Source organism: Bison bison, unplaced genomic scaffold, assembly GCF_000754665.1.
Source record: "Bison bison bison isolate TAMUID 2011002044 unplaced genomic scaffold, Bison_UMD1.0 scf7180017864032, whole genome shotgun sequence".
NCBI classification, from domain to species: Eukaryota; Metazoa; Chordata; class Mammalia; order Artiodactyla; family Bovidae; genus Bison; species Bison bison.
This window is the reverse complement of record NW_011494604.1, coordinates 3,726,098-3,737,924: the sequence shown is the minus strand read 5'-3', so window position 1 is coordinate 3,737,924 and position 11,827 is coordinate 3,726,098.

Genomic DNA, 11,827 nt, shown 5'->3' with positions numbered 1-11,827 from the left:
TGGACTGCAAGGAGATCTAACCAATCCATCCTAAAGGAGATCAGTCCTGGGTGTTCATTGGAAGGACTGATGTTGAAGCTGAAACTCCAATATTTTGGCCACCTGATGCGAAGAGCTGACTCATTTGAAAAGACCCTGATGCTGGGAAAGATTGAAGGCAGGAGGAGAAGGGGACAACAGAGGATGAGATGATTAGATGCCATCACCGACTCAATGGACATGAGTTTGGGTAAACTCCAGGAGTTGGTGATGGACAGAGAGGCCTGACATGCTGCAATTCATGGGGTCTCAAAGAGTCGGACACGACTGAGCAACTGAACTGAACTGAACTGAATGGTCTAGTGGTTTTCCCTACTTCAATTTAAGTCTGAATTTAGCAATAAGGAGTTCATGATCTGAGCCACAGTCAGCTCCCAGTCTTATTTTTGCTGACTGTATAGAGCTTCTCCACCTTTGGCTGCAAAGAATATAATCAATCTGATTTTGGTGTTGACTATCTAGTGGTATCCATGTGTAGAATCTTCTTTTGTGTTGTTGGAAGAGGGTGTTTGCTATGACCAGTGTGTTCTCTTGGCAAAGTGCTATTAGCCTTTGCCCTGCTCCATTGTGTCCTCCAAGGCCAAATTTGCCTGTTAACTCCTGGTGTTTCTTGACTTCCTGCTTTTGCAGTCCAGTCCCCTATAATGAAAAGGATATCTTTTTTGGGTGTTAGTTCTAAAAGGTCTTGTAAGTCTTCATAGAACCATTCAACTTCATCTTCTTCAGCATTACTGGTTGGGGCATAGACTTGGATTGCTATGATATTGAATGGTTTGCCTTGGAAACAAACAGAGATCATTCTGTCGTTTTTTAGATTGCATCCAAGTACTGCATTTTGGACTTTTTTGTTGACTATGAGGGCTACTCCTTTTCTCTAAGGGATTCTTGCCCACAGTAGTAGATATGATGGTCATCTGAGTTAAATTCACCCATTCCAGTCCATTTTAGTTAGCTGATTGTTAAAATCTCAACGTTCACACTTGCCGTCTTGTTTGACCAATTCCAATTTGCCTTGATTCATGGACCTAACATTCCAGGTTCCTATGCAATATTGTTCTTTACAGCATTGGACCTTGCTTCCATCACCAGTCACATCCACAGCTGGGTGTTGTTTTTGCCTTGGCTCCGTCTCTTCATTCTTTCTGGAATTATTTCTCCACTGATCTCCAGTAACATGTTGGGCACCTCCCAACCTGGGGAGTTCATCTTTCAGTGATCTATCTTTTTGTCTTTTCATACTGTTCATGGGGTTCTCAAGGCAAGAATATTGAAGTGGTTTGCCATTCCCTTCTCTAGTGGACCACATTCTGTCCTCCTATTATATAATCTGCTTGGAGATCCTTTGTCTTTACACTGGAAGCTCTTGAGTACAAGGATGCTTCTTTTTCATTTCAGTATTTCTGGGGTTTATTCCAGTGCCTGGTAAAAAGCAGGGACTCACAAACATTTACTGAATAAATGAGTTTAACCACTTGGGAACTGTGCCATCTTAGCATATCTCTTAACCTTCCCCCGGAGTCTAAGATTTTATCTGTACAAGAAGGTAATGATACCTCCTCCCTAAAGCTGTTATGAGAATTAAGTGAGATAATGTGCATTAATGCATTATCATAGCACCTGGCTGATGGAAAGCAATCAATAATTATTTTTAGGAGAAAAGATTTAAGAAGTTATCTGTTCCAGCCTCCTACTTTCATTAAGCCAATCTCCTCATGCTGCAAGATCTAGATACTATTTTAGATTAAATGAAGAAGATAATAACCAGGTGCATCTCTTTGGGGATACACACTAGATTGGGTTTCAAAGAACAATCCTCTCAAGGGCAAGTTCTCCAGAGCACACTCTGCTTAAGCCACATCTAGGTAGATAATCAGGATTTATATATGCAATATTCCTTTCATATGTAAACCAAGTCAAATACTCCTTTTACCCTGACTCTCATGAAACAGTAAACACTCCAGACTTCCACAACTCTTTATTACTTTATTTTATTTTTGGCCATGCCATGCAGCTTGTTGGGCTTCTTCCCTGGTGGCTCAGATGGTAAAGCGTCTGCCTGCAGTGGGGGAGACCCGGGTTTGATCCCTGGGTTGGGAAGATCCCCTGGATAAGGAAATGGCAACCCACTCCAGTACTCTTGCCTGGAAAATTCTGTGGACTGAGGAGCCTCGTAGGCTGGCTACAGTCCATGGGGTCACAAAGAGTTGGACACGACTGAGTGACTTCACTCACTCATGCAGCTTGTGGGATCTTAGTTCCCTGACCAGGGATCAAACTTGGGCCTTCAGTAGTGACAGCACAGAGCCCTAACCACTGGACAGCCAGGGAATATCCATACTTCCACTACTTTGAAAAAATATAATTTATTTATGGCTGTGCTGGGTCTTCCTTGCTGCCCACAGGCGTCCTCTAGTTGCAGTGTGTGGGCTTCTCATTGCAGTGGCTTCTCTTGTTGCAGAGCACAGGCTCTAGATTCACGGGCTTCAGTAGTTGCAACATACAGACTCAGTAGTTGTGGTGCACAGGCTTTGTTGTCCTGCAGCATATGGAATCGTCCCAGACCAGAGGTCAAACCTGTGTCCCCTACGTTGACAGTTGGATTCTTTACTACTAAGCCAGCATGGAAGCCCTCTGCTACTTATTAAATCAGGAAGGAAAAATGAAACAGAGTCAATGGTCCCAGACTATGTTCCAAAGATAAGATGTTATTCCTAAACTCTCACCCATCAATCCTTTTTATTTCCCATCCTTAAGATAATATCCATTTGCCTTTATAATTGGGCAAGAGTGAATAGGCATAGCAGAGAGGAAGAGAGTAGGTTGGATAGACTGCCAACTGTCTGTGCGTTGTAAGTTGCTTCAGTCGTGTCTGACTCTTTGCGACCCCATGAACTATAGCACACCAGGCTCCTCTGTCCACGGGATTCTCCAGGCAAGAATACTGGAGTGGGTTGCCATTTCCTTCTACAGTGGATCTTCCCAACCCAGGGATCAAACCTGCATCTCCTATGTCTCCTGCATTGGCAGGCAGGTTCTTTACCGCTAGCACCACCCGGGAAACCAGTTGTTTCATTGTAATGACTGTAGAATGAAATCAACATATCATGTTAGTATCTTTTTCACACTTAAATTTGCCCTTGAAATAAGGGTGGAAGCTGTAGAAGGTCTTAACATCTGGACAGATGAGCCTCCCCAAGTTTTACTTAGAACCAGAAGTTTGCCTTTTTAAAGGTAAACCAAAGAAAGTTGCCCAAACCTAGAGTGCAGAGGAGCCATCCTCAGGGCGCAAGTCTTTGGACAGGTTGGACTGTCCAAAGTCAATCCAGTTCAACACATAATTACTGCCTATTTTGGGCTAGGCACTGTGATAAGGGCTGGGGAGACATGTATCAATAAGACATGATGTCTGCCCTAATGTAGCTCCCAGGCTGGGGCCCCCTTCCTAAATGATGTCCAGGTCTATCAGTGGATGCGCCAATTGGGGATGACAGATATGCCATCTCCCCTCCTATGCCTACACTCATGCCCATTCAGCCCAATGCAGTCTCAGAATCGTTCTCAAGATAGCACATCTGACTGACCACCTGGCCAGGAGTTGACTCTAACCCTACAGTTGATAAAGTATGGGCTTTGGATAAAAACAACTCTAAATTCAAACCCCAGCTCCATGTGTGGCATTGGGAAAATTCCTTACTATTCCTTGAGCTTCAGTTTTTCTCATCTGTAGAATGAGACAGACTTCACAAAATACTGTAAGGCTGGCACTATTACTGTCCCCATTTTAAAGATGAGAAAAACGGAGGCACAGATAAGGTAGATAACTTGCCTAAGATCAAAAACAGAAAGAAGGAGAGCCAGAATTCAAAACCAGAGGTCTATTTCAGAGCCTGTTCTGGTAACTGCTATGCTACTTTCCTCTTAGGATGGTCAAATGCTCTCTAGGTGCCAAGAAGCACAGAACTGCCAGTCTCAGATGAAATATTCAATAGAGGGATTTGCTGCTACGTCGCTTCAGTCATGTCCGACTCTGTGCAACCCCATGGACTGCAGCCCACCAGGCTTCTCTGTCCATGGGATTCTCCAGGCAAGAACACTGGAGTGGGGTGCCATTGCCTTCTCCGATAGAGGGGTTTACTAAGGGCCAATTTCCATTGGCTGAGACGTTAGCTCTGGTTGGAGACAGTATTTTGTCTTCAAGTAAAAAAGGCTGCGGTGGAGAGACCTGCTGGATTTGCAAATATAGAGGCTCACATCATATTTTAAACTATTTGGCAGAGTCTGACTCTTGAAAACAACTCACCTGATAACAGAAATATGAGAATCAGAGATCACTTGACACAGTAGTCCAAGGTCATCTGACTAAAAACTGTGCCTCCAAGAAACATTATTAAAGTCACCACGCATTTCTAAGGTGATTCCACAATGACTAGGGCACAGGTTTAAAAGTAAAAAAGAAAATAAGCAAATCTTAACTCATAATTGAGCCCTAATAAATGGGCTGATATTTGTAGAACTCTTAGAACACTGTCTGGCACCTAAGTAAACACAAAGTGTTTTGTAAGTAAATGAAAAACAAACAAGTGGGCCTGGCAGAAGACCCGGTCAGAAGCACCCGTGCTTGGGTGCCAGTTGATCTTTTTTTTTTCTTTACACGCTTCCCCCACTGGCCTTAGAAAAAATCTTTTCTGAACTTCAGTTTTCTTGCCTGTTAAATTATAACAATAACTAATTCAAGGGAATTGTAAGAACCAGATGAGACCAGTGAAATATAAAGATGAAAACATGTCAATTGTAAATGATAAAGCACCATACAGATGTCATTATTATTACTACTAGGACTAGAATGAGGTCCTAAGGCAGAGAATCAAATTTCTGGTGTTTGTGCCCAGGATCATCTGCCCTTCTCCCCAGTTCCCTCCCTGGCACAGCCCTCCACTAGCTGCTGGCCCTGCCAAGTAAGGAGTAGGGGAGAGCTGGGTCCCTGGCACCCGGGGCTGGAACACAGAGTGCCCTCTCTCCCGCTCTCCCCCTCTTGCAGAGTCAAAGACATATAGAGCTGTTGAGAGTAGCTGGATTTAGTGTGCCAGGTCTGCCACATTCAGGAGTAGATCGACTTCTGTGGACTGCCCTGAGAACCCAGTGACCCAGGGTAGCCTCATTCCTGTGGGCACTGGTATTGTGAGTTTTAAATGACTGGCTTTGTAATTATACTTTGGAATGCATAACCTATTCCAGAAGTGGGGACTACTTGTGCAGAACCAAACTGAACTTTTTGAACTATGGTGTGTCCTTCAGAAAACAGTACAAAGCCATAGCATTACCATAAGCTGTGAGAATTACCTCACAGGAAATTCCCTTTTCTTTCTCTCTCTTTTTTCTCATTTTCTTTTACTATTTGGGAGAAAACCATAATTACCCATTGATTTAGCTCTATGATTAAATCAAGAGAAAAAAACAAAGTGACTCCTCAGGAATATGTGAAAGACAAAACTTCATGGATGCTGTGTATTGGATTTAGCTACCTGGAAGGGCAAAAAGCAATATAAAGCCACCAAGGAAAAATGCAGCTGAAAGGTAATAAGGAGGAATTCTTATATGGTCCATTAGTTCAATAGGGAAGCAGAAACCCACAGGCTGATGGGAACTCTTTGTAAATACAGGTTTTAAGCAACTCTCCAGTATGCCATCAGTAGCAGAGATCACATGATTTTTTTGATGTGGATCATTTTTTGAATTCTTTATTGAATTTGCTACAATATTGCTTCTGTTTTATGTTTTGGTCTTTTGGCTGCCAGGCATGTGGAATCTTAGCTCCTGCATTGGCAGGTGGGCTCTCAACCACTGGACCTCCAGGGAAGTCCCTAATTTTCTTACTATAAACCATGAACATGCTTGTGCAGCTAGTTGTTCAATAAATTACTTATGAGAAACACTGTCTCTAAAAAGCTAGATGACCATTATCTTATGGCTAACCTGATTTTTCCACGAGTTAAGGGATGTATTAAGATAGTAAGGTAACTCTTTAAGATTACTTCAAACCCAATTAATGTCAGCCAAAACACAATTGAGACCAGAACTACAGAGACTACTACTCAGTCCATCAGAATAGAGTTTAAGGTAGAGAAGAAATCTTACAGCTCTGGTTCTCTGGTTCTGGTCTGAATGTTTGTGTCTTCCTCAAATTCGTATGTTTAAACCCTAACCCTCAATGTGATGATATTAAGAATTGGGACCTTTAGGAGATGATTAGGTCTTGAGGATAGAGCCCTCGTGAGTAGCGTTAGCATCCTTATAAAAGGGACCCCAGAACCCTCTTGCCATTTCCACCATGTGAGGGCACAGAAAGAGGGAAGCTGGCATTTGTGAACCAGGAAAGCAGCTCATACCAGACACTGAATCTGCCACTACCCTGATCTTGGACTTCCAGCCTCTAGAACTGCAAGAAATAAACATTTGTTGTTTAAGCCACCCAATCTGTGGTACTTTTGTTATAGCAGCCCGGACAGACTGAGACAGCTCTCATGGACATCCTTGAGAAGCAAAGGTGAACAGGACGAAAATGTGATTTATTTTTCCTTTGAGGCCTAGACCTAAAGAAGCAGCTGGTGACAAAGGGGAGAAACTGGACTGAATGGAAGAGCCTTTCAGAGCAATGCAAAATGTGAAGCTGATGGACCAGGTGGCATCCAGGAAGCAGTGTCCTACTGGGTCCTAGTAGGCAATTTGGACATTTGAGACTTAGAACAAATGCCCTCCACTCTTCCCTCTCTGTCATAGCTCTCCTTCTAGTGGTTCGTTAGCACTCAAGACAACTGAAACCTTTCCAAGGTCTTGGTTAGATTTGTTTGGGGTTATACCTTCCTCAGGTTCTGTACCTGACAGATTGGTGTTAATTCTTTGCTGAAAGCCCTGCAGGGATCAAGAATTTCCAGTATTTTCCTTGTAGACTCGTCTCAGGATCCCCCATACTTTCATAATCAGAGAGACACCCCATGTCTCCCACCTAAAGTGGAGCTCAGTGTTTTTTGCTTGGATTTTAGAGACAAGGATGAGAACAGGAGGTCAGTTGTGATGTCAGAGTTATGGCACTCAAGATGGGCATAGAGGCTTTTGAGTACTGGTCTAGGCTTCAGCCCTGGGATTTCTTTGGAAGAAATGATGCTAAAGCTGAAACTCCAGTACTTTGGCCACCTCATGGGAAGAGTTGACTCATTGGAAAAGACTCTGATGCTGGGAGGGATTGGGGGCAGGAGGAGAAGGGGACGACAGAGGATGAGATGGCTGGATGGCATCACTGACTCAATGGACATGAGTCTGAGTGAACTCTGGGAGTTGGTGTTGGACAGGGAGGCCTGGCGTGCTGCGATTCATGGGGTCGCAAAGAGTCTGACACGACTGAGTGACTGAACTGAACTAGGCTAAAATGTCTGAAGCTCTGAAGTATGTGCAGATTTAGTAATGGTTAGTTTTCTTAACTAGTCACTTAGTAAAAACATTCTCTTACTTGAGAATGGGAACAAAGGAGTCCTAAGAACTGTCTTAAAACTGTAGTGGTGGATCCATTTTTGAATTATTTTTCCCTCCCTTCTTAAGCTCCACACAAGTGATGTGGATCACATCACTCAAAGTGTGTGTGATGCAGGCACAGGTGGGGAGATGTGGCTGAAGCCTCTTTGACCTAAGACCAGGCAGCACTTTAGTATGAAATTTTCCTTGTCGTGGATGCTTGAAACAAATGCCTTCTTTCTTGGCCCTCACTGCTACAAGACCATGGCCGTAAGGACTGTAATAGCCATCTGGCCCAGATCTCCTGTTGCATGTTCCTTACGGCCAGTCTATGCCAACTGCAGCAACCTTTCTAGGAAGGAAATTTCAGAGGCTGAGGAAAACTGTTTCAAATGACTAACAGCCCATACTTAAAGAAAATTTCATTTCCTCCATTTTTCAGAAATGAAAAATCATGGGAAAGGACATGGCATGCTCAAAGTAGATTCAGCCAAAGAGGCTTTTATATGCCTACAGCTCTGTTATTAAGTTTGAATCATGGACGGTCCCTCTAAGGTCCGTCCTTCTTCTTCTTTTCTTTTTTTAAAATATTTATTCATTTGGTTGTAATGGGTCTTAGTTGTGGCATGCAGGATCTTTAATTGCAGCATGTAAACTCTTAGTTGCAGCCTGTGGGATCAAACCTAGACCCACCTGTGTTGGGAGCTGAAGTCTTAGCCACTAGACCACCAGGGAAGTCCCAGGCCCTCCCTTCTTGTATCTCATGTTCTCTCTACTGATGGGGAAGAGAAGTGCCTGGTCCTCTTGACTGTGTCTCAGTTGTGTGTTCTCGAGATTTGGGATAGCAGAGACCACACTGTGTGTAGTCAGCCACTAACTTGTTGGGAAATTCTTCTTTTTTCTTTATTTTTTAATCTGGGTAATTCTTTAAAATTAAGGCTGCTAGAAGATAGGATAGAGAAATGTTGTGACCACAAAATTTCGCCAAATCTCTTATAAGAGCCTTTCAAATTAGGAGTATGAGCTGGGTGAGGCACTCCACCACGCCAGAGGATTCTGATTGATTGGATCTATGTGAGTCCAGAGGGAAGTCTCTATCAGGCTCTGTCCTGGTCAGAATTTTGCCCATGAATTGGATGAGTACAGATGACAACTTGATGAATCTGCAGTGGACATGAAACCAAATTGGTGTAGTTCACGAAACCTACATATTAAACAATTTTTTGATAATTATTAGTTTTGTTTATTTAATTTATTTAGCTGTGCCAGGTCCTAGTTGTGACAGGTGGGATCTTAGCTGTGGCATGTGGGAACTAGTTCCCCAACCAGGGACTGAACCTGAGCCCCTTGCATTGGGAGTGCGGAGTCTTAACCTCTGAACCACCAGGGAAGATCCACTTTTTTGAAATAGTGGTGAACATTTAAGACTTGAGGGGCTTTCACTTTAAAGCTCATATTTCTGGCTTCTCTTAGAAGATTTGGCTTCACTGGGCCTTGGGCCTTTCTGGCAAGAGTTTGTTGGAATGGAGTAGTACTCGTCTCTTAAGATGGAGCATACACTCTCCACTTAATACAATCCCCACCTGGCCTACTGCATTCATTTATCTGACCCTGTCCTGTGTCTACGACTCTTGTTAACTAAAAAGACAAAAAAAAAAAAGAAAGAAAGAAACCTTTTACTCTGTACTCTGCAGAGTCATCACAAAATTCCCTGTTAATAGCAAGATACATATAATTACAAGTGTGATTATTTTCTATCACAAGTGTGATATAGCAAAGCCTATATCACGTTTGGCTTTTTGGATCTTGATTAAAAGCTGAGCATGAAATAGCATGTTGCCATGAGAAAGGGTCATAGAAGCCTGAAGAACTTGGGCTTGGGAGGACTGGATACAGATCAGAGGACTACCTGACCTTGGCCTCTGGAAGCCTGACCAGACACTTCAAATAATTAGCAGCTTGGCCTGCCAACAGTACTGCTTTCGCAACGGGTACCTTAAATTGCCGAGAGCAACGAGGAATTGTTGGTGCAATCCCTCCAGGATTGAAAGCGCGTCGAATCAGACAGCTGGAATGACTGAGGACACTGTCTCTCTGCTATGCTTGAGATGAACTGATACTATTGGGCTGTGGTCTTTGTGGAATGCCTTTACCTGTTCTGTTCTGAGAACAGATGAGAGCTTGGTTTAAGCTCTGATCAGTTAAAATCTAAAATGTTGGGAATGGTTCAGAAGAGCTAAAATAGGTTTTGTTGCAGGTGAAAGTCATGAACAACTCTAATTGCCATTAAAAGTACAGCTTATGACAAAGCTAAAGTTGCTTTGGAAAATGGAAAGAAGGAGCAGAATGTCCCTGATGCTGTTGAGCAACTTCTCACAAGGTTGGGTGGTTGCCCAGTACTACTTGAAAATCTATAGCCACAGTCAGGGGAAAAGAAAGGAACAACTAGGAGAGGACTCACATGCCTTTTTCTGGGCAAATGAGAGTCGGGAAATCAAGAAATGCAAACAGGTGGTAAAAGATCCATCACTTAACTCCCTCAGACACTTCAGGAAGAAGACATCCTTGCTGGAAGTTTCTCTCTGTATCTTATGGCTTGCAAGACCTGGCAGTGGAGCTAGGTGTCATTTTTCTACTTGAAATCCAGCAATGAGTAGGCACAGAAGTTTTCCTGAGAACCTAATTCAGGGCAAGAGTATAGTTAGGTCCAAAAGAAGCTAAGTCTAGAAAGAATGTCATTCTAATTTAGATGATCTAAATCTCCTCGTGTAATTAATTCCTTTGCTTAGAATCATTCAGTGACACTTCTTGTGTTTAGGAAAAAGTCTAAATTCCCTGGCCTGGCATCTGATCCCTCACTCCCTCCCTAGATTCATGTTCTGTTATACTCCTTTTGATACTTGGCCATCCTGGCCTTTAAGTTTCTCATATCTCTTCTCTCTCATCTTTGAACATGTTTTTCCTTCTTCCCAGAATATTGCCTCACTCTGTCCTCAACTCACGCTTCTAGTTTTAAGCTTAAATATCACTTTTCTCTGGACATGGAACAACAGACTGGTTCCAAATAGCAAAAGGAGTTTGTCAAGGCTGTATATTGTCACTCTGTTTATTTAACTTATATGCAGAGTACATCATGAGAAATGCTGGACTGGAAGAAACACAAGCTGGAATCAAGATTGCCAGGAGAAATATCAATAACCTCAGATATGCAGATGACACCACCCTTATGGCAGAAAGTGAAGAGGAACTAAAAAGCCTCTTGATGAAAGTGAAAGTGGAGAGTGAAAAAGTTGGCTTAAAGCTCAACATTCAGAAAACGAAGATCATGGCATCCAGTCCCATCACTTCATGGGAAATAGATGGGGAAACAGTGGAAACAGTGTCAGACTTTATTTTTTGGGGCTCCAAAATCACTGCAGATGGTGACTGCAGCCATGAAATTAAAAGACGCTTACTTCTTGGAAGGAAAGTTATGACCGATTTAGATAGCATATTCAAAAGCAGAGACATTACTTTGCCAACAAAGGTTCGTCTAGTCAAGGCTATGGTTTTTCCAGTAGTCATGTATGGATGTGAGAGTTGGACTGTGAGGAAGGCTGAGCACCAAAGTGATGCTTTTGAACTGTGGTGTTGGAGAAGACTCTTGAGAGTCCCTTGGACTGCAAGGAGATCCAACCAGTCCATTCTGAAGGACATCAGCCCTGGGATTTCTTTGGAAGGACTGATGCTGAAGCTGAAACTCCAGTACTTTGGCCACCTCATGTGAAGAGTTGACTCATTGGAAAAGACTCTGATGCTGGGAGGGATTGGGGGCAAGAGGAGAAGGGGACGACAGAGGATGAGATGGCTGGATGGCATCACTGACTCGATGGACGTTGAATCTGAGTGAACTCCGGGAGTTGGTGATGGACAGGGAGGCCTGGCGTGCTGCGATTCATGGGGTCGCAAGGAGTCGGACACGACTGAGCGACTGATCTGATCTGATCTGATCACTTTTCTCAAGAAGGCTTCTCTGATTGCTCCAATAGGTTAAAAAACCACTCATACACCTACAAACCTATTTCTCCTCAGGCTCCATACTGTATCTATCTTGACACTTCTCACACTTTTTTTAAATTTCTTGTTTGAGATCTGTCTTCCCAGCTCTATACATAGACTTTGGGGCCAGAAACTATGTCTTATTTATGGTTGTTACCTTTGCAACTAGCAGAATACCTGGCATTTAATTCATGTGCAATAAATATTTGTTCAGTTAATGACTACAGTGAAGGCTTTCAAAGAA